Here is a 14,157-nt window from a genome sequence, read left to right on the forward strand (position 1 = left end):
TTATTTTTTCACACTATACTTTTCTAGATGTCTACACTCAATTTCAGTAGTTGCAGCCGAGCAGCCACAACGTGTACAAAGGACTGAATCTTAAACATTCAGTCAGATGCAAATAAGGTGAGTGTATTCGTGTATTAAATAGCTACAAATCAATTACACAAGAAATACATTTTACATTATTTTTTAATCTTGCTTCTCGGGACATGGTGTGCTATACGACAGATTCTTTTACATCACTGCCTGTGCTCCTGATGTAACTATATAGTGACTCGAGTCAGTTTGCTGCACAATCAAATAGTCGCATAGACCAATGACGGAATCTGTACAGCTCGCTACGTTGCGAACCCAAGACGAAGTTTAAGAAGACAGAGGGAAGTGAACATCGAATAAAAACAAATGAGGAGCGAAATTCCTGCAGCGATTACATAAAAATTATCTATTTACTCTCTATCTTTCAAAATGAGTCTTTTGACGTTCAAAAAGTTTAATTGATTTTAGTGTTGATGTTACTATGCCCCTAAGGGCTACCATTGCTGCACGAGAGACATTCACTAACGATATAGTGCACAGGATTGATGACGGCGATATGCATGTGGGCAGCATTTGGTTTACTGATGAAGCTTGTTTTTACCTGGACGGCTTCGTCAATAAACAGAACTGGCGCATATGGAGAACCGAAAAGCCCCATGTTGCAGTCCCATCGTCCCTGCATCCTCAAAAAGTACTGGTCTGGGCCGCCATTTCTTCCAAAGAAGTCATTGGCCCATTTTTCAGATCCGAAACGATTACTGCATCACGCTATCTGGACATCCTTCGTGAATTTGTGGCGGTACAAACTGCCTTAGACGACACTGCGAACACCTCGTGGTTTATGCAAGATGGTGCCCGACCACATCGCACGGCCGACGTCTTTAATTTCCTGAATGAATATTTCGATGATCGTGTGATTGCTTTGGGCTATCCGAAACATACAGGAGGCGGCGTGGATTGGCCTCCCTATTCGCCAGACATGAACCCCTGTGACTTCTTTCTGTGGGGACACTTGAAAGACCAGGTGTACCGCCAGAATCCAGAAACAATTGAACAGCTGAAGCAGTACATCTCATCTGCATGTGAAGCCATTCCGCCAGACACGTTGTCAAAGGTTTCGGGTAATTTCATTCAGAGACTACGCCATATTATTGCTACGCATGGTGGATATGTGGAAAATATCGTACTATAGTGTTTCCCAGACCGCAGCGCCATCTGTTGTTGACAACTGTAACTACTGTAATTTCGAAAGTTTGTCTGCCTGAAAATGTACTGTTGTCCCAAGCATATTGCAACAAACGGTGTATTTCTATCGCTGCTCGTTTAGTTTTTATTACCGTTTCAAATATACCGGTCATTTTTGAAACACCCTGTATATAAAATGATAGTCACCGGTAAATCATTTACCATGTTGCAAATGGTGGGTTGCACATCACATTCCGCATGGCTAGTGCATCTACGAGGTGCATTCAAGTTCTAAGGTCTCCGATTTTTTTTTTATAATTAACTACTCACCCGAAATCGATGAAACTGGCGTTACTTCTCGACGTAATCGCCCTGCAGACGTACACATTTTTCACAACGCTGACGCCATGATTCCATGGCGGCGGCGAAGGCTTCTTTAGGAGTCTGTTTTGACCACTGGAAAATCGCTGAGGCAATAGCAGCACGGCTGGTGAATGTGCGGCCACTGAGAGGGTCTTTCATTGTTGGAAAAAGCTAAAAGTCACTAGGAGCCAGGTCAGGTGAGTAGGGAGCATGAAGAATCACTTCAAAGTTGTTATCACGAAGAAACTGTTGCGTAACGTTAGCTCGATGTGAGGGTGTGTTGTCTTGGTGAAACAGCACACACGCAGCCCTTCCCGGACGTTTTTGTTGCAGTGCAGGGAGGAATTTGTTCTTCAAAAAATTTTCATAGGATGCACCGGTTACCGTAGTGCCCTTCGGAACGCAATGGGTAAGGATTACGCCCTCGCTGTCCCAGAACATGGACACCATCATTTTTTCAGCACTGGCGGTTACCCGAAATTTATTTGGTGGCGGTGAATCTGTGTGCTTCCATTGAGGTGACTGGTGCTTTGTTTCTGGATTGAAAAATGGCATCCACGTCTCATCCATTGTCACAACCGACGAAAAGAAAGTCCCATTCATGCTGTTGTTGCGCGTCAACATTGCTTGGCAACATGCCACACGGGCAGCCATGTCGTCGTCTGTCAGCATTCTTGGCACCCACCTGGATGCATGCAGGATTGTGTGGACAGAACCCACAGAAATGCCAACTCTGGAGGCGATCTGTTCAACAGTCATTCGGCGATCCCCCAAAACAATTCTCTCCACTTTCTCGATCATGTCGTCAGATCGGCTTGTGCGAGCCCGAGGTTGTTTCGGTTTGTTGTCACAAGATTTTCTGCCTTAATTAAACTGTCGCACCCACGAACGCACTTTCGACACATCCATAACTCCATCACCACATGTCTCCTTCAACTGTCGATGAATTTCAATTGGTTTCACAACACGCAAATTCAGAAAACGAATGATTGCACGCTGTTCAAGTAAGGAAAACGTCGCCATTTTAAGTATTTAAAACAGTTCTCATTCTCGCCGCTGGCGGTAAAATTCCATCTGCCATACAGTGCTGCCATCTCTGGGACGTATTGACAATGAACGCGGCCTCATTTTAAAACAATGCACATGTTTCTATCTCTTTCCAGTCCGGAGAAAAAAAATCGGAGGCCTTAGAACTTGAATGCACCTCGTATTGTGCTCTTGGCATAACTCCTCTACAATGCCCAGCCCATCGTTAACTCTTAAAAGATGACAACGTGTTCCGCACCTGCATAGTTCGCCTAGAGCAGGCAAGCAAGACTACCTACCGGTCTTGTTTAGTTTGTTGATTTGATGTGAACACCATCAGAGTCATGTTCACTCCACATTTATGGTTACGTGACCGGTTTCACTCATGTCTGAAAGTTGTGCCACCATCGATTTGGCCATCTAAAATTGTGATTTTGTTCATGCTTATCTCCACGATCGTTGTCATCATGACTGCCATCCCTCTTTCGATTCTGTGGACTGTGGCTGTGTGATCTAGATCAGTTATTTGATCTATATTGCTCACAATCTATATTGCAGCACAAGATCGCCTGTGTGATAGTTTGTAGGGGCCGAAACTGGTGGGGGGGAAGTATTTTGAGTACTGGTATTCTGGAAGACGAATGACGATTTGTAAGTATCAATTTTTCTTGAAAGAAAGATACCTGCCTACATAATGTTTTGTATCCTTTTCCTGAGAACCAGGGGGAGCCGGCCCCACCCCCTCTTGCCTCCGAGTATGGGCATCCTTGCTGTGACAGCAGTTCTCCGTGCGGGTGGAATGTTGTTTGGCAACATCATGCAGTCACAAGATGTTTTTGACTGCTGTGGGTGCGTGCTCCGTGCTGTTCTTGCATTCTCATGTATTAAATCGATATTGTAGACTACAGGTAAGAATACTTCCAGAACCTCATCTGGTGGGTTCAGTAGTTTCTGACATACGGAACTGACAGCTTGGCTTTCAAAATTCACAATAGGTCATGAGTTGTAATTGTCTAAGCCCAATGCTTAGTTTTATTCACATATTTTTCGATGCACCAGCGAAGACTTCCTTGACATTCACTGTAAGGTTCCACATTAAATGCTTCCTTCTGCAACCTTTCTAGAATGCCTCTTGACCAAGAAGGCAAGTATGTTGAGACGTATCTGCAGTCCCCATGGCCCAGAGAGCAACGTCATTCTGCGTAAATTCACCCAAAAATTTCATCTTTTGTATGTCACTCCACGAGTGAGGTATTATGCCACTTGTTGTGTACATAGTTCCGCATAGTCAGCGTGTACACAACTTTCCCACTAGAGCGCGCCCCGCTAAGCACAACAGCGCTGGCGCAGCGCTCGTCCGTCTCCGCACTACGAGATGGCGCTGCCTTAGAGACGGACCAAATTCTGCTTCCGCCGATCTGCGTATTAATATGTAACGCAGCCAATGTAATGCTAATGTAGAACCTTTTCTCCTTGCGGATCACACTTGTGCAGTGATACCCGAATGCGCGAGGTATTATAACAAGTGTACAGAACTCCGATTAGTCAGTCTGCATTAGTCTGTACCGGTCTACATTTGTCTGCACCAGTCTGTACCAGTCTCCATTAGTCTGTACCAGTCTATAGTCAAGTTTCAGTCTGCACCTAATAAGATTACCATATTCCTGTACATAGCCATGAAGATAAATGTACAGGCACTTTTATCAAGTATCAGAGATATGTGAGAGTAAGATTAACATACCAGGACCAAAGGAACTTCAGATTGTCAATTGTAACCAGCATCCAGAATCAAATGTGTGTGAAAATTAATCAAGTTCAGTTTAAAGTTGGTCACCGTCAGTCTGCTACTCTAAGCGTCCAAGTGGCATTTCTATCGTCTGACTTAACGGCAGAAGATAAACACGCCACGATAAGACCACGAGACATATTGCTGACACTCATCTACTTCGTTAGAGCGACGAGTCAAATAATCTGTTGGTGTGTGTACCGAAGGTCTTACAGTACGCACACCACACTACTACATGACAGTATAAATTTTACAGGGTTGTTTGAGTTCTTTTATGGTGAAAAGACACTACACTGCCAATGTCCAGTCATATTGTGTACGAACTGAATAGGAAATGAGAGGAAAGGTACCTAATCCATAACGTTTTAAGTGATGAATTTCTTGTGTGTCCTGTTATAAGGTGGTTTACCTCAGACTCGCCTCATTTTCTAATCTCTTTGACAACAAAAACTTTCACATCAACTCCCTTTCTGTTCGTTTCAGTTGACTGTAAACAATTTTGCCAATGCATTTGTCAGTGCCCTGCAAACTGCACGATATACTGATTCGATTTATGCTTCTTGTTCTTGTTCCTATTTGGCGAACATATCTTCGACTCTTTGATCTAGTTTATCTTGTTTCTCTCGCATCCAATTGGTTATTTCTTCTTTCATCGACTTCTGGTGACGATTAAACTGCTCTGTTGTTAGGTTCTCCTGTTCAGTGGCGAGACTTTCTAATACTTCGGCATGCATCTTTGAATATTCTCCTTTGACCTATTCTTGTAGCTTATCAGTTTCATTAATTGACAATTAATCTTTGTTTTGAGATATTAATTCTGATTTAGTCTGTTGTTGTGTCTGTAGAACAGTACTCATCGCTATTACGAGCGTTTTGAGCTTTGTTAGTTTCTCGTAACTTTGTTGTAACTTGTTGCTCATGTTCATAATCAGAATTCATTACCAACAATAACTGAAAAATGAAAATTACAAAAAATTGCACAGAATAATAATTAATTTTCAAAATACAGACGCACCCTAATCTACAGTACTTGACGTTTTACATCTACATCTACATACAAACTCCGCACTCCACCATACGGTGCGTGGCGGAGGGTACCTCGTACCACAACTAGCATCTTCTCTCCCTGTTACACTCCCAAACAGAACGAGGGGAAAATGACTGCCTATATGCCTCTGTACGAGACCTAATCTCTCTTATCTTATCTTTCTGGTCTTTCCGCAAAATATAAGTTGGCGGCAGTAAAATTGTACTGCAGTCAGCCTCAAACGCTGGTTCTCTAAATTTCCTCAGTAGCGATTCACGAAAAGAACGCCTCCTTTCCTCCAGAGACTCCCACCCGAGTTCCTGAAGCATTTCCGTAACACTTGCGTGATGATCAATGTGGTGTCACCGCCAGACACCACACTTGCTAGGTGGTAGCTTTAAATCGGCCGCGGTCCATTAGTACATGTCGGACCCGCGTGTCGCCACTGTCAGCGATCGCAGACCGAGCGCCACCACACGGCAGGTCTTGAGAGACTTACTAGCACTCAGCCCCAGTTGTACGACGACTTTGCTAGCGACTACACTGACGAAGCCTTTCTCTCATTTGCCGAGAGATAGAATAGCCTTCAGCTAAGTCCATGGCTACGATCTAGCAAGGCGCCATCAACCATTTGTAGAGAGAGTCTCACTTGTATCATCAAGAATGCTGTACACAAATGATGGATTAAAGTTAAGTATTCCAGCAGCTACGTACTTTTCTTTATAGCATTCATTACGTATCCTGTTTCAGACCTAGCGCCACCTGCGTGAGTTGACGCGTGCATTTTGGCCTCCTCTTGCAACACAGTGTTGGCTCTTCTGCCAACACTACAATCAAACCTACCAGTAACAAATCTAGTAGCCCGCCTCTGAATTGCTTCTACGTCCTCCCTCAATCCGACCTGATAGGGATCCCAAACGTTCGAGCAGTACTCAAGAATAGGTCGTATTAGTGTTTTATAAGCGGCCTCCTTTACAGATGAACCATATCTTCCCAAAATTCTACCAATGAACCGAAGACGACTATCCGCCTTTCCCACAACTGCCATTATATGCTTGTCCCACTTCATATCGCTCTGCAATGTTACGCCCAAATATCTAATCGACGTGACTGTGTCAAGCGCTACACTACTAGTGGAGTATTCAAACATTACGGGATTCTTTTTCCTATTCATCTGCATTAACTTACATTTATCTATATTTAGAGTTAGCTGCCATTATTTACACCAATCACAAATCCTGTCCAAGTCATCTTGTATCCTCCTACAGTCACTCAACGACGACACCTTCCCATACACCACAGCATCATCAGCAAACAGCCGCATATTGCAATCCACCCTATCCAAAAGATCATTTATGTAGATAGAAAACAACAGTGGACCTACCACACTTCCCTGGGGCACTCCAGATGATACCCTCACCTCCGATGAACACTCACCATCGAGGACAACGTACTTGGTTCTATTACTTAAGAAGTCTTCGAGCCACTCACATATTTGGGAACCAATCCCATATTCTCGTACCTTAGTTAGGAGTCTGCAGTGGGGCACCCAGCCAAACGCTTTCCGGAAGTTAAGAAATATGGCATCCGTCTGATACCCTTCATCCATGGTTCGCAAGATATCATGTGAAAGAAGGGCCAGTAGCGTTTCGCAGGAGCGATGCTTTCTAAAGCCGTGCTGATGCATGGACAGCAACTTCTCTGTCTCAAGGAAATTCATTATATTCGAACTGAGAATATGTTCGAGAATCCTGCAACAAACCGATGTTAAGGATATTGGTCTGTAATTTTGAGGATCCGTCGTTCTACCCTTCTTATATACAGGCGTCACCTGCGCTTTTTTCCAGTCGCTCGGGACCTTACGTTGGGCAAGACATTCGCGATAAATGCAGGCTAAGTGAGGAGCCAATGCAGTGGAGTACTCTCTGTAAAACCGATTTGGAATCCCATCAGGACCTGGCGATTTATTTATTTTCAACCCATTCAGCTGCTTCACAACCCCAGGGATGTCTAACACTATGTCCTCTATATGGGAATCTGGACGAGATTCAAACGGCGGTATGTTTGCACGATCCTCCTGCGTGAAACATTTCTCAAATGCTAAATTTAAAATTTCAGCTTTCGTTTTGCTGTCTTCCGTTGCCAGGCCAGACTGATCAGTGAGTGACTGGATGGAAGCCTTCGACCCGCTTACCGATTTTCCGTAAGACCAGAATTTCCTTGGGTTTTCAGCAAGATCTTTTGCTAAGGTATGACGGTGGTTGTATGCTTCGCGCTTCGCTCATTTTACAGCAGCACGAATCTCTACTAACTTTTGCCTGTCCTAATTCTCCCGATCTTCCTTGTACCGCGAGTGCAACTGTCTTTGCTTCCTGAGCATTCTCCGAATTGCGCTGTTAAACCACGGTGGGTCTTCTCCGTCCGTAACCCACTTTTCCGGCACATACTTCTCCAATGCATGATTTACAATGTGTTTAAAATTTGCCCATTATTCTTCCACGTCCATCGTACCGGAAGTAAATGAAGTCGATTCATTTACTAAGTGGGATCCTAACAACTGCTTTCTGCTCTTTCTAGTAAGAATACTCTCCTAGTCTTCTTGACCGACTTTTTAACTTCCGTAACCATAGTCGTAATGACAACATCATGATCACTAATCCCTGTCTCAACACTGACACCGTCGATGAGGTCTGGTCTGTTCGTGGCTACCAGATATAAAATATTTCCATTATGCGTTGGCTGTCGATTTAGCTGCTCAAGACAGTTTTCGGATAATGTGTTCAAAAGTAATTCACACGACGGCTTGTCTGTACCACCTGTAATGAATCCATAGACATCCCAGTCTATACTAGGTAGGTTGAAGTCGCCTCCGACCAATCCGGGTACTTCTGCGATACAGAGTGTAGACTCCCTTTGAATGATTCTAAAACTGTCACGGTGGAACCTGGTGGCCAGTAATAACACCCAACAAATAACTTTATTTCTCCTAGCCCTGTTAAGCGTGTCCAGATAACTTCACAATCACACTCTACATCGACCTCAGTAGACACAATATTTTTGTCAACTGCAATGAAGCACCATCTTCTACGGTGTCTAATCCGTCTTTCCGATCCACGTTCCAACCCTCACTAAATATTTCAGAACTTCCTATCTCAGGGTTCAGCCAGGTCTCAGTCCCGAGAATAATTTGCGCGCCACACGCTTCCTGGAGGGCAGTAAATTCAGGAACTTTATTCCGAACACTCTGAAAATTTACTGCTAATATCTTGATAGCTGAAGTATCTTTACACTGAGCACGTCCTGATTTCCCTGCCTGCACGTCGACTGGTGAGTGTTCATCAGGACGCCTCGCACTACTGCCTAGCCTTAAAAAAAAACCATGTGCACGCCACAAGTACTGTGCTACCCGAGTAGCCACTTCCTTTGTGTAGTGCACCCCTGACCTATCTAGGGGCGTCCTACAATTCCCCACCCAACAGCGCAAGTCTAGAAATCTGCAGCCAAGACCGTCACAGAGTCGACGAAGCCTCTGGTTGAGACCCTCCACTCGGCTCCAAACCAAAGGACCCCGATCCACTCTGGGAACGATGCTGCTAATAGAGATCTCTGTTTGCACCCCGCGTGCGAGGCCAGCAGTCTTCACCAAAGCCGCCAGCCGCCTGTACGAACTGAGGATCGCCCGCATCTCGTGGTCGTGCGGTAGCGTTCTCGCTTCCCACGCCAGGGTTCCCGGGTTCGATTCCCGGCGGGGTCAGGGATTTTCTCTGCCTCGTGATGGCTTGGTGTTGTGTGCTGTCCTTAGGTTAGTTAGGTTTAAGTAGTTCTAAGTTCTAGGGGACTGATGACCGTAGCAGTTAAGTCCCATAGTGCTCAGAGCCAGTTGAACCAGTTGAGTTGAACTGAGGATCACCTCAGAGCCCAAGGGACAGGCATCATTGGTGCCGACGTGAGCAACTACTTGCAGACGACTGCACCCCGTATGCTCGGTAGCCCCAGGTAAGGCTGCCTCCACATCTTGGATGAGGCCCCCCGGCAGACAAACCGAGTGCACGTTGGAATTCTTTCCAGCCCTGTACGCTATTTCCCTAAGGGGCTCCATCACCCGCCTAACGTTGGAGCTCCAAAAACATTATGTGAGAAATCTTCTCACTGTAACCATGTATCATGTAACAGTACCCAATTACAAAATGAAACAAACCATTGACACTTGCTTCGTTAGTCTGAAGTGCAGGGATGTCACCGCCACGTGGACTATTGCTACAATCTAACAACAATGTTGAGATTGTTGTCTTTAAGAAACTTTCAGCGAACTAAAAAAATTGATGCTTCTGCTCTGCGGAAAAAAGAAACTAGCGAGATAAGGAAAATTTTGAATTTTTGTAGATCCAGTGATGGAAGTTTCCATCTCGCTCGTCTGGAAGTTTTTTGCTTCCTTCTGCGCTGCTATATCTCCGTCCGCTCAATGTGGCTGGAATCGAGATTTTATTTTATTTTTTTTTTTTTTTGATGAAGAATAAGACAATGCATCGATTAGTAAGCAACAATAAAGTCCTTTTATTTGGTCGCCAATGTAGCGTCCACGAAACGAACGTAAAAATTTTTCCAGTAATGCAGTTCTATATAAAAATAGTGTAATGTTATGTTATTGATAAATTACTTGCAAAGAAAGGACAATTAGAAAGATTTAAATGTAATGACAAGTACTAACTTTACTGAAGATTGCATACTATGCTATCACAAATTATAACAATGAAAGATGACTTAGTGGACATGCACGTTTTTGGCACTGTAGCTTTCTAGATGTCAACATTCCACGTCAGTAGCTAGACACGGACAGCCACAACACATACGAAACATTGAATCATAACATTCAGTCAAATACATAACTCAGGTATTAAATAGCCACAAATCAATTACACAGGGAATTTTTTATCTTATTTTTTTAACCGTGCTTCAATGGAGGTAGTTCTTTTACGTCAGTGCTCAGATTCCTGTACAATCAAATACTCGTATAGACCAACGGCGGAATCCGTGCAGTTTGCTCCGATGCCAACCAAAGAAGAAGTTCAAGGAGACAGAGAGAAATGAACACGAATAAAAATAAATGAGGAATGAAATTCCGGCAGTAATAAAATACAAACTGTCTGGTAGTGTTCTGTCTTTGTAAATGAGTCTCTCGACTTGAAAAAAAGTTTAATATATTTCAGAGTTGATTTACATCTAGTTTTGTCACAAAATACTTAATTGCTTGAAAGTAATCAGAGTGATTAAAAACTCGTGATTGGTGATTTGAGGGCAAATGACAGCACTGCTAGCTCTGTAAATGAAGTATCGAAAAGTTCATCTTTAAGGCCTAGCTATTTTGCCCATGAAAATTTTATTTGGTGTGATATTTAACTGCCAAAAATAATTCCTTCGCAAAAAGTAATAAATTTAAAATTTTTAAAATTGTCTCCTTCGAATCAGGTACTACATTTAGGTCATTTCGAGAACACCAGACACTAGGAAAACAAATTATGTGTAAACAAGTTTATTTTTTTCAAGGCCTAGCTATTTCGCGCATTAAAAAATACAAGCGTGTGATATTTAACTGTCAAAATGGTTTTATTCGAATAAAGTACTAAATTCAGGACATTTAGTGAATAAGATACTCTAGTAAAGAAAAGGTGTCATTAAGATGCTTTCTGAACAAAATTTGAAGACCATAAAAAACTGAAAAGATCGGTCAAGTGTTTTGTGAAATGACTTTTCTAAAAGTAAGAAATAAACCAGACTGGAGAAACACTTGATGTGCCTTTTAATGATGCAAGTGAGGTACCTGAAATAATTCTCTAATCTGTTTTGTTTCTTAGTTTTAGACGCATCATTTTACAAAATATTTGATTGGTTTCTCTCTTTTTTTAAAAAAAAAATTTTGATCTATTCTCCCCTCCGATCATCACAGGTTTCTCTGAGATTATCGTAGAACTGTCGCACTGGGAGGAGAAAAGTTCTTGTTAACACTTCTCTTGCCGTCGTATCGAGTTTTTTGTAGCTATGGAAACGTAGAGCAATTTTTTTCACTTTGTAGCGCAAAGGTATTCCAGAGATCACTTTCAGCCGATGTTTTATGTGTTACTGCTGAATTTTGGCTTATACACATTTTGTTACTGTTTGTAGAATTTGCCTGTACCTTCGTAAAAATAAATAGGTAAGAAAGTGTATATTGAACTATTCACTTCCTATCTCTCGTTAAAATTGTTTTTTCAGTGGTCATGTACATTGTACAGGTTAACTGAAATCATTTATCCAGAGAAACTGATTAACATGTTTCCACCGTTATTTTTTATATATGTTTAATCCGCAAAATACTTTGAAACGTCCCCTTAGAACAATTGTACACGACTGTGTTTAAACTGACACACAATATTTTTAGCCCAACGCAATCTGACTTTCAAAAATCCCTGCAAAAGAATGTCCCTGACTAACATTAATCTATACCTTTCACAAATCACTTACCTCACCAAAAATCTCCGTTACTCGAACTACTGCAATACAGCGAGCGCCACTACTGCCAGCTAAATAAAAGATTCAAACTACGGAAGGCACTAACTACTGATAGGGATAGTTAGCAAATGAAAGATTTTAATAGAGAACAAACAATGTATTTCCAGTAATATGTTAATGTGTTCCCCTATTTTTGCTCTTCAAATTGTGTTTTTCTGTGTTGTCGTGTGAAATATTGTGACAATAATGGCGTGTGAAAAACGTAACACTAGGCTCCAAAGTAAACTGAGAAATGACAGTGAAGACGAAAGCAGTGTGTTAGCGCCACCGAGTAATGAATTAACTAATGTTCAAAGTAGTAATTTGGTAATTGTACATAGGGAAATGGAGCGGGCTGCAAACAATGGTGTAGACAGTGAAACAATTAGTGAACAGGGAAGCATTATCGATCGATCGGTCGGCAACAGCTTGCCTCAGGAATCCGAAATGACAGGACACAATCTTGCAAATACTGTAGATTCAGGTTTTGCGTCCTCACCCTTTTCTCAAATAAGTCAAGACACATTTTCTGCTTTTCAAACTGCGAATATTGCCGGTTCAAATGTATTGCCGAATAGCACTGAGGAACATGTTTCAGACACCAGTGCATTGTTATTACAATTAATGCAACAAATGGGACAAAAGATTCAAAAGTTAGACACAATGGAACAAAATCTTCAAAAGTTAGAGACAATGGAACAACACAAGAGACAAACACAGCAACAGTTAGACACAATGGAACAAAATCTTCAAAAGTTAGACACAATGGAACAAAAGCTTCAAAAGTTAGACTCAGTGGAACATAAGCTTGAACAAACACGTGAAGATTTGACTACTGAGTTACATAACATTGAATCGAAATGTCAAAAAGTCTGTAATGATGTAAAAACAAAAATTTGTGAGCATTTTCAACCTATTTTTTCGCGACATGAAAATGCATTACAGAATCACGAAGCAGCCATAAAAGAACTCCAAACTATTGTTCATGAAAATCACGACACCTTGCAAGCTAAAATTGCATCTGCCGATACGGTTACGCAACTTGCAAAAACTCAAGAAAACTTAAAGGACACAGTAGATACGATTTCAACACAAATGGACACTCTGAAACTTGGTTCAGAAAAACACACTGAGGAAATAAGTACACTATCGGAGAAAGTAGCCGAACTTTCCGATCAGTTCACTAACTTATCTGCAAAGGTAGATGATGATCTGAATGACACAAGACCTGTAGCCATCACTGACACAGAAGAGTGCGAACAAATTAGGAAATTCAAACAAAATCAGAATCAAATTAATACGCAACACCAAAGAGAAATCCGGGAAGTACAAGATCAGCTGACACAGGTAATACAAGAATTACGTGTTTCAGAGGCCACTCGCGCTCCAATACGGGAAGAGGGACATAGAAATACGGAACAGCCACAAAATAATAACTCAGGGCACTTCGGAAATTATGAAAGAAATTGGCAAGGTACACCGAATTTTGAGATGGAACCGCCGACACGACGTAATGACCGATATGCTACTCGCCGATCCGATGATTTTGACTATAAGCTGTTCATTACTACACGTAAATTCAAAACGTTTAAGAATTCTGCCAACGACATTCATCCACAAGTGTGGCTCCATCAATTCTCTCATTGTTTTCCTCCCAACTGGTCATTGGAGCACAGGTTAGAATTTATGTGTGGCTACTTGGAGAATGAACCAGCTGTAAGAATGCGATCGGTCATTCACGATTGTCACAGTGAAGGAGAATTTTACCATGCGTTACTCTCAGCATATTGGTCTCAAGCCACACAAGACCGAGTAAAACATAGCATCATAATGATGAAACGTTTTGAACAATCTGAATTTTCCAGTCTTGTGAAATATTTTGAAGACATGTTGCGTAAGAATCAATATCTTTCAAACCCATACAGCCCTTCAGAACTCATCCGCATTTGCTTAATGAAATTGCCTGAACATTCAAGAAATATTATTTTGGCAGGGCGCTGCAAAGACGACATTGACGCTTTTCAGGGACTCCTACAAGAATTAGAAATTGACACAGACAGTCGCGGGATGCGAAAACAGGAAAACAATCACTACAGGTCACATCCGTCACAATTCCGTGACGACAGAAACAATAACTGGACACGACAAGTCTATTCTTACAACGGAAATCGTGACCAAAACAGACACCACCCATATGACAACCACTGGCAGAGTA

The sequence above is a fragment of the Schistocerca cancellata genome, chromosome 1 (assembly GCF_023864275.1).
Source record: "Schistocerca cancellata isolate TAMUIC-IGC-003103 chromosome 1, iqSchCanc2.1, whole genome shotgun sequence".
Taxonomy (NCBI): Eukaryota; Metazoa; Arthropoda; class Insecta; order Orthoptera; family Acrididae; genus Schistocerca; species Schistocerca cancellata.